Here is a 10,000-nt window from a genome sequence, read left to right on the forward strand (position 1 = left end):
GGTTATCGTTTTCTTTTCTTTTCTTTTTTTTGTGATGAGATTTGTTTGATGGGATGGCATGAAATTGCTTCGGGAATAGGGAGAGGAATTCTCCTAGCAGTTTAGCTTATAAGGTAAAAATAGGAGAGAGGGAGAAAGAGAGAGAGAGAGAGAGAGAGAGAGAGAGAGAGAGAGAGAGAGAGAGAGAGAGAGAGAGGGAGGGGGGGGGGAGGGGAGAGAGAGAGAGAGAAAGAGAGAGAGAGACACAGAGAGACAGAGAGAGAGAGAGAGAGAGAGAGAGAGAGAGAGAGAGAGAGAGAGAGAGAGAGAGAGAGAGAGAGAGAGAGAGAGAGAGAGAGAGAGAGAGAGAGAGAGAGAGAGAGAGAGAGAGAGAGAGAGACAGAGAGAGAGAGAGAGAGAGAGAGAAAGAGCAAGAGAGGTAGAGAGAGAGAAAAAGGAAAACATTAAGGGTTATTCCTACCCCTTGTGATATTCAAAATAACCACAGGAAATAACACCTTGATAAAGAACAGTCACTCTTAATCACGACGCAATCCGAAGCAGCTGTGATAACCAGATCGCTCCATGAACCACCCTTTGTGAAGAGAGTGAGAAACAAGAAAGAAAAAAAAGAAAGAAAACCGGCGAGACATATAACTTTTAACAAGAGTCTGGTAACCCTGCCACGGCGAGCCCCTATGGCAAGAGGTCGAGGTAGGAGAATGATTCAGTGAGGGAAGGAAAGGCTGGCTTATCCTCCTCCTCCTCCTCCTTCTCCTGCGCCTCTCGGAGCAACGAAATCGTGGAGCTTTAAGGAGAGAGAAAAAAAAAATCGTGTTGTTCCCGCGTAACCACCACGGAGAAAAAGGTGTATAATTACTTTGTTTTAATGTGGTGAAGTCTCTAGGCATATTTCGTGAGTGTTTGGCTCTCCACGTGGTTGATGGAAAGGTCAGTGGCTATGTAGTGATGTTTTTCTGGCACTGGTAGCGGAAATATTCATGAAAAGGTGTGACTTGCGTTGTGTGAGCAGTGAGTGACATCAATGCGTGCTTTTTTATTCTTTCCTAGTGTACGTAGTGTGGCCATTATAATGAAAGGTGTGTTATTTATAATTTCAGTGATAAGTGAATTAGAAAAAAGGGTAATTATAAACAATAAGTGACGTAGCTGACGTATAGAAAAAAGAGAAAATCAGAAATCACGAGGAAGCGATACAACGCAAGCATTATCGCAAACAACGGAAAGGTAAGTTTGACTTAATCTGTGCATGTGTCATTTCCTGGGTGTTTTTTTTTTTTTTTTTTGTCATTTTATGCTAGCATACGGACAAACAACGCTGAATAGACGCTTAGTCACATGGGGTGAAGTCTGTAAGCAATAGATATAACCCTGACGGTATCTGCTACATCCTGATGATAAGAATCAGCTGTTCGCTTCCAACGCCATCTCTTGGGTCTTTTTACAGTTGATGAAAACACACACACACACACACACACACACACACACACACACACACACACACACACACACACACACACACACACACACACACACACACACACACACACACACACACACACACACACACACACACACACACACACACACACACACACACACACACACACACACACACACACACACGTACATATTCATATATTTATCTATCTGTCTATTTATCAATCTATATATATTCATATATCTATCTATATATATGCATATATCTATTTATATATCTATATATCTATTTATCTATATATGTGTGTGTGTGTGTGTGTGTGTGTGTGTGTGTGTGTGTATTTATATATATTATACACACACGCGCGCGCGCGCATCGTGTATGTATGCACTGCTCCATGTATGCCTGCATGTACGTCCGTGAGTGTACATCTTTCGCACTCAAGGAGGCGGACACTCGCCCGGGCACGCCAAGGCCCCGCGCTCCCAAGATGCCCCGCGGCAAACGTTCATGTGATTCCGTTCGTGTGGCGGCCGGTCGGTGTTCTGCGCAGCCAAAGGGACGTGATAAGGCATCAGGGAGGCAGGGAGGACGGGCGATTGTGAAGTGGCCTGGGCAAGATTACGGTTTTATTTATCCACAGTCTCGCGTACATATATACGTACATACAAACGCGCGTGCACATGTATAAACACGCGTATGCGTATGCACGCCGGGGGATTATCGTCCTTATGGCCTGAGCTGTGATGTTTGATGGCTCGCTCTCTCTCTCTCTCTCTCTCTCTCTCTCTCTCTCTCTCTCTCTCTCTCTCTCTCTCTCTCTCTCTCTCTCTCTCTCTCTCTCTCTCTCTCTCTCTCTCATTCTCATTCTCATTCTCATGCTCTCTCTCTATCTCTCTTTCTCTCTCTCTTTTTTTTTTTTTTTTTCATCAGCCTCCATTCTAAAAATTCCATTGTGAAAACGTATATGTATTACCGTTCACAATACAGTCCATTGGCCCCGACCTCGCCAATGGCTGTGGCCATCGAACAGGGCTGAGACTGGGAAGAGTCAGGGAACAGGGCTGGGACTTGGAAGAGTCAGGGAACAGGGCTGGGACTGGGAAGAGTCAGGGAACAGGGCTGGGACTGGGAAGAGTCAGGGAACAGGGCTGGGACTGGGAAGAGTCAGGGAACAGGGCTGGGACTGGGAAGAGCCAGGGAACAGGGCTGGGACTGGGAAGAGTCAGGGAACAGGGCTGGGACTGGGAAGAGTCAGGGAACAGGGCTGGGACTGGGAAGAATCAGGGAACAGGGCTGAGACTGGGAAGAGTCAGGGAACAGGGCTGGGACTGGGAAGAGTCAGGGAACAGGGCTGGGACTGGGAAGAGTCAGGGAACAGGGCTGGGACTGGGAAGAGTCAGGGAACAGGGCTGGGACTGGGAAGAGTCAGGGAACAGGGCTGGGACTGGGAAGAGTCAGGGAACAGGGCTGGGACTGGGAAGAGTCAGGGAACAGGGCTGGACTGGGAAGAGTCAGGGAACAGGGCTGGGACTGACCTGTGGTACTCAGGCTTTGAGGATCAGGGCCGAGTAGCCTGTATATGGAGGCATGCGTGTGCAATTGCGTTTATTGAATATTTGGTTGATTTAAGCTTTCGTCTCTAGTATAAACATCGATATCTTCACTCTAATGCCCTACAGTCGTAAGATGAAGTGCATTAAGGTGAATATCATCCATAGCTCATATTATAGAGCAAAATTTAAATTGACAAAAGATCTAACGAACATATTATCGGACAGTTTGGCCTGAGACCACCTTTGGACGGGCAGACCTCGAAATGACCCGGACCTAAAAAAAAGTAGATTTGGACCTCCACGTGACCCGGACTTCAAAACATGCCTTTGGACCTCCACGTGACCTAGACTTCAAAACATACCTTTGGACCTCCACGTGACCCGGACTTCAAAACATACCTTTGGACCTCCACGTGACCCGGACTTCAAGAAATACCTTCGGACCTCCACGTGACCTCGACTTCAAAACATACCTTCGGACCTCCACGTGACCCGGACTTCAAGAAATACCTTCGGACCTCCACGTGACCCGGACTTCAAGAAATACCTTTGGACCTCCACGTGACCCGGACTTCAAAAAATACCTTCGGACCTCCACGTGACCCGGACTTCAAAAATAACCTTTGGACCTCCACGTGACCCGGACTTCAAAAATTACCTTTGGACCTCCACGTGACCTGAACTTCAAAACATACCTTTGGACCTCCACGTGACCCGGACTTCAAAACATACCTTTGGACCTCCACGTGACCCGGACTTCAAAACATACCTTTGGACCTCCACGTGACCTAGACTTCAAAAAATACCTTTGGACCTCCACGTGACCTAGACTTCAAAACATACCTTTGGACCTCCACATGACCCGGACTTCAAAACATACCTTTGGACCTCCACGTGACCCGGACTTCAAAAAATACCTTCGGACCTCCACGTGACCTAGACTTCAAAACATACCTTTGGACCTCCACGTGACCCGGACTTCAAAACATACCTTTGGACCTCCACGTGACCCGGACTTCAAAAAATACCTTTGGACCTCCACGTGACCCGGACTTCAAAACATACCTTTGGACCTCCACGTGACCCGGACTTCAAAAAATACCTTCGGACCTCCACGTGACCTGGACTTCAAAACATACCTTTGGACCTCCACGTGACCCGGACTTCAAAACATACCTTTGGACCTCCACGTGACCCGGACTTCAAAAAAATACCAAGATCCGAACGAAGTCAACCCGACGGAAATCCTTTCGGAAATCCCAGTCAGATCACACCTTTCCTTCCTACCAACGACGTCTTGAGTTACCTTTATCTTTAGCTCTGTCTTTGTTTAAGTTATCTTTAGGTCCGTCTTTTGTTATGTATTGAGTCCTCTAGGCGACGTACGTAATGGGTAGTTAGGCTGATGGTTTGGGGTAAATAGCCTTGTTGAGTGGTAATTTAAGTTTTTTTTCTGGGGAGGATGAAAGCCATGTAGATTATGATGTTAATACGGACTCAAATTTACATTATAGCATAATCGACGCCACTTTAGATTATGAAAAGTATTACTATTGATTCGACGTCACTTTAGATTATTTAAAAAATCGACGCAACTTTAGGCTATAAAAATAATCGAATTTCTAACAGAATAGTATCGACGTAGCTTTGTATTATAGTACAATCGACACAGTATTAGATTATAATTGAATCGCTGCATATTATATTATAAAATCGACGCAACTTTAGCTCAACTTAGCATTATTGTAGCATCGAATCAACTTTTAGATTATAACAGTATCGACGAAGTTTTATATTATAGCAGCAAGTGCCCAACTTTACATGAAAACAGAACACACCAGATGTGGCATAACACTTACCGGATAGGATACTGTATTAGGATACATACATACATATACACACGCACACACACACACACACACACACACACACACACACACACACACACACACACACACACACACACACACACACACACACACACACACACACCACACACACACACAGACACACACACACACACACACACACACACACACACACACACACACACACACACACACACACACACACACACACACACACACACGAACGCACCCCCCTCCCCCCCTACCCCCACGCACAGACAAAAGACACGCCCTTCTCCGAACTCAAGGTGGAAATGAACTTTTTCCGAAGACAGGAAAAAAAAGATGAAGGCTCAGCTGTGTTCAAGATGAGATTCCTCCTCACAATCTATTTCCTCTTCCTAATCGACAAATATCTTCGTGCTTTTGTGATTTTTTTTAGGGGGGGGGGGGTATTATGTTATTACTGTGGAAAATCCTCCGGAATATATGTGTGTATGTATGTATGTATATGTGTGTGTGTGTGCGTGCGTATACATGGATATATATGTGTGTATTTTCTTCATTCTTTTTTCGTTTCTCTTTAATTTTTTATGCTTTTTTTGTGTAAAATGGTTGATTCCAGGAAAGGTTTCTCATTCACTTTACTTGTTTTATGTTTGTCACACACGCGCGCGCGAACACGTACAAACACAAGTATACAAACTTATACGCACACACATACACACACACACACACACACACACACACACACACACACACACAACACACACACACACAACACACACACACACACACACACACACACACACACACACACACACACACACACACACACACACACACACAACGCACGCAAAATCAAACGACAGACGTTACGAACATGAAGTATCGAGGTCGAAACCGCGTCGAGAAATCGCCATTGAAAAGGAACGCGTGTTTTCTGCTCCATAGACGGGTATGGAGGTCACGCGTCAAGCAGCCCATTTCGTTGCGTCATGACCTTGAGGGAAGAGGGTTCGTGGTGAAGAAAAAAGATATAATAAGAAAAGAGAAAAAGAAGAAGAAGAAAAAGATATGTTGAATTAGGAGGATCAACTCTTTGTTGGGATTACAATTAGAAGTGAATGTGGATAAAAGTGATTCTGTAGTCTTGAGTGGGGACAAAGGTTAACAAACACGCTGTGTGTGTGTGTGTGTGTGTGCGTGTGTGTGTGCGTGTGCGTTTTTTTACGAGATTCTGGTGAAATACGTTACGGGGAAAATGATAATGATGATAGTAAAAAAAAATAATAATAATCATAATAAAAATAATAAAAAAAATATAAAAAATATTATTATTAGGATTATAAACTAGCCTTCTTCTTGGATTAAAATGACAAAAGCTAGGAGGAAAAAATAGGGTGGGGAAATGTGGAGAGAAATAGGGAAATGTGAAGGAGAAGAGGGAATAATGGCAAAAAAAAAGAAGAAATAGCAATGTGACGAGAAATTGAGAAAAAGAGAAATGAAATGGAAAGAAATAGAGAACTACGCAGATAGATAAAAGAGGAAGAAAAAGAGGAGAGTAAAAAACAAAAAAAGAGTTCAAAGTGTGTTATTGTGACAGGTTATCGCATTTGCTCTTACCAGAAACCTTGAAAACAAATATTTTAAGTTTGCGTAAAGGTCTCTCTCTCTCTCTGATTCTCTCTCTCTATCTATCTATCTATCTATCTGTTTCTCTCTCTCCTTCTCCCTCTCCTTGTCCCTCCTTCCCTCCCTCCCCCTCTCTCTCCCTCCTCCCTCCCCCTCCTCCTCCTCCTCCTCCCTCTCTCTCCCTCCCTCCCTCCCTCCCTCCCTCCCTCCCTCCTTCCCTCCTTCCCTCCCCCTCCCTCTCTCTCTCTCTCTCTCCCTCCCTCCCTCCCTCCCTCCCTCCCTCCCTCCCTCCCTCCCTCCTTCCCTCCCCTCCCCCTCCCTCCCCCCTCCCTCCCCCTCTACCCCCTTCCTCCCCCTCCCTCCCTCCCTCCCCTCCCTCCCCCTCTACCCCCTTCCTCCCCCTCCCTCCCTCCCTCCCCTCTCTCCCCCTCCCTCCCCCCTCCTCCCTCCCCCCTCCCTCCCCCCACATCGACTCCCTTTACTCCATCCTACAGCAACCGCCGTGTGTCTTATTACCCTTGTGTTGAAGGACTTAGAGTGTCCGCCTGTTAATACGAGTCCTTGAGAGGATATTACGCGATCCTGCGACGGCGCCCTGGGGAGAGGTCTGTGCACCGTTGCCTCGCGGGGGGAAAAAAGGTGATGATGAATAAAAGGCAATGGATTTAAAAAAAAGGAGAGAAAGAGAGAGAGGGAGAAAAAAAAAAAAACGTGAGGGGGGAGGGGAAGGGGGATGGTCGGGAGTAAAAACGTTTGTGTTGTTATTTTTGGGGGGGTGTATTTTCTTTCTTTTTTTCCTTTTATATGTATTTTCTCTATCTCTCTCTCTCTCTCTCTCTCTCTCTCTCTCTCTCCCTCCCTCCCTCCCTCCCTCCCTCCCTCCCTCCCTCCCTCCCTCCCTCCCTCCCTCCCTCCCTCCCTCTCCCCCTCTCCCTCTCCCTCTCCCTCCCTCTCCCCCTCTCCCTCTCCCTCTCTCTCTCCTTCTCCCTCTCCCTCTCTCTCTCTCTCTCTCTCTCTCTCTCTCTCTCTCTCTGTCTCTCCCTATCGCTCTCTCCCTCCCTCCCTCCCTCCCCCCCCCCCTCTCTCTCTCTCTCTCTCTCTCTCTCTCTCTCTCTCTCTCTCTCTCTCTCTCTCTCTCTCTCTCTCTCTCTAAGGAGTCCGTGAGAAGGGCCCTACGAGAGTATGGTAGAAAGTGAGCTTAAGGTTTCAGTTAGACCACCAAGATGTCTTTATTCGTTTATTAAATGAGCGATGATGCTGGAGTGAGGCTGCTCCTCCAATGAACGAGGTGTTACTCCTGGGCTCCACGCGGGGAGTCTGCCTGTCATAATTTTCAGTGGTCTAAGGATGGCTATAGATCACGTATTTAGCATGTGACAATCGGTAGTGAGGATAGGTAGTGTTACAACAATACATAGCTTTTGCGGAAGGGGGGTAGAGAACACAACAGTGAAATGTTTCGTGTGGTAAGATGAGGCGAATAAACAGGTAAAGCAATTATCTATTTGCATATGTTTATGTGGGTGTGAAGATATATAGGTGACAACCATGTAAGAATATGTAAATCATGCAGAATATGACAATAGATATATAGAATAATATTAACATAAATGTTTCGGTAATGTGGTGTAGATGTAGCTGGGTTGCACAATCTCTTTGTCCATTCATGAAATATGATTCCCTCTCTCTCTCTCTCTATCTATCTATCTATCTATCTCTATTTCTCTCTCTCTATCTCTCTCTCCACTATCTCTCTCTCTCTCTCTCTCTCTCTCTCTCTCTCTCTCTCTCTCTCTCTCTATCTCTATTTCTCTCTCTCTCTCTCTCTCTCTCTCTCTCCACTATCTCTCTCTCTCTCTCTCTCTCTCTCTCTCTCTCTCTCTCTCTCTCTCTCTCTCTCTCTCACACACACACACACACACACACACACACACACACACACACACACACACACACACACACACACACACAAACACACACACACACACACACATACACACACACACACACACACACACACACACACACACACACACACACACACACACACACACACAAATAAACAAACAAATAAAGATAATCAATAAATCATGACGTTTCGAAGACGACCAACTTCCTTATCAGATGATAAAAATCCCCTCAAGGTTTCCCACTTGCCTTCGTATTTTCGATCTATAATAAGTTATCCTTTGATGCGAGACCTTGTTTATACAATGTGACCATACATTAATAAGATCTATTCTCTCTTAGGCCTTCAGTCTCTTCAGAAATCTTTCCTTCAGTTTTCAAGACATATAATTTTTTTTCTTCCTATTTTTCTTCCGGCATTTGTCTGTCACTTGAGAGGCGATCTTGACCTTGAGGAAGAATATATTGAATGGGAGTGATTAACGTTTCTTTGGAGCGCCGGGAATGTGCGGTCAAGTGAACCGTATTCATGTTGACAAATGTAGGAAAGGTATGATTGAGAATGAATATTTTGACAATACAAATGATGTATTTGATCGGTTTCGATTATATCTCCGTCAGAAATACGTCTGTTCTTCACCATACAAGAGATGTATTCGACCAGTTTCGATTTTATCACCGTCAGAAATACGAGATACGCGTATTAATGACGAAGGTATAATCGAAACCGGTCAAATACCTCTCTTGTATTGTCAAAATATTCATTCTCATTCATGCCTTCTCTTCGTCTCTTGTTCTGAATTTCTGTTTTGTTTTGTTTACTTTTGTTTTACTTTCTTTATGTATGGAGAGAATGGCCATTATCGCTATTAATTGTGTTGTTGTTTCGAAATTTCTCTTCTTCAGAAATACACAGTTAAGTCTGAAATATATCTCTGACGAGAGGGAAGATTATTTTTCATGAAATACCATCCCTTGCACCGTGAATTTTTTTTTTTCTCATTCAGTATATTTTTGTTCTAAATTTGTCGCGATGAATGCTTTGAAAAAATATTCATTCTCATTCAATATATATTTATCTACAATTGTCGCGACGAATACTTTGAAAAATAGTCATTTTCAATCAATATATTTTTTCCTACATTTGTCACGATAAATACTTTTTTAGGGAGGTGTTTGTCTTTGCGGTTTGTTCTTCCTTTAAGGGAGGTATGCTTGGGATTTGTGCTTTTTTAAGGAAGCTGTTCTTCGTGGGATTTTTCAGGGTTTTTTTTTTTTTTAGGGACTTGTTCTAGTTTTTAGGGAATTCTCATTTTTAGGGATTTGTTCTCAATTTTAGGGATGTGTTCCTCTTTTAGGAAGTTGTTCTTTTAGGGATTTGTTCATAAGACAAGTGACGTTTTTAGGGATTTGTTCAACGTTTTAGGACATTCTCTTTAGGAGTAGTTCTGGTTTAGGGAAAGGTTCTTGGCGCTTCTCTCGCTGTTTTAGGGATCTGTTCATTTTAGGGATCGTTTTCGGGATTTGTTCTTGCATATGGATACGCTTTTCTCTTCTTTAGGGATGAGGCCCTGAGGGAAATTTTAGGGGATTTTAGGGATCTGTTCATT

General features: G+C 44.4%; 1 long non-coding RNA gene across 1 annotated transcript in view; it reads left to right on the top strand.

Annotated features, from left to right (window-relative positions):
- The first annotated feature begins 405 nt into the window (after window positions 1-405).
- LOC125038530 overlaps window positions 406-10,000 on the top strand; it is a 97,667-nt gene continuing 88,072 nt past the window's right edge. The window contains exons 1-2 of the long non-coding RNA XR_007116064.1: window positions 406-930; window positions 1,101-1,227. This is a non-coding gene — a long non-coding RNA (uncharacterized LOC125038530). The remainder of the gene's footprint in view (window positions 931-1,100; window positions 1,228-10,000) is intronic.

This window comes from Penaeus chinensis, chromosome 25 (assembly GCF_019202785.1).
Source record: "Penaeus chinensis breed Huanghai No. 1 chromosome 25, ASM1920278v2, whole genome shotgun sequence".
In the NCBI taxonomy this organism is placed as follows: domain Eukaryota; kingdom Metazoa; phylum Arthropoda; class Malacostraca; order Decapoda; family Penaeidae; genus Penaeus; species Penaeus chinensis.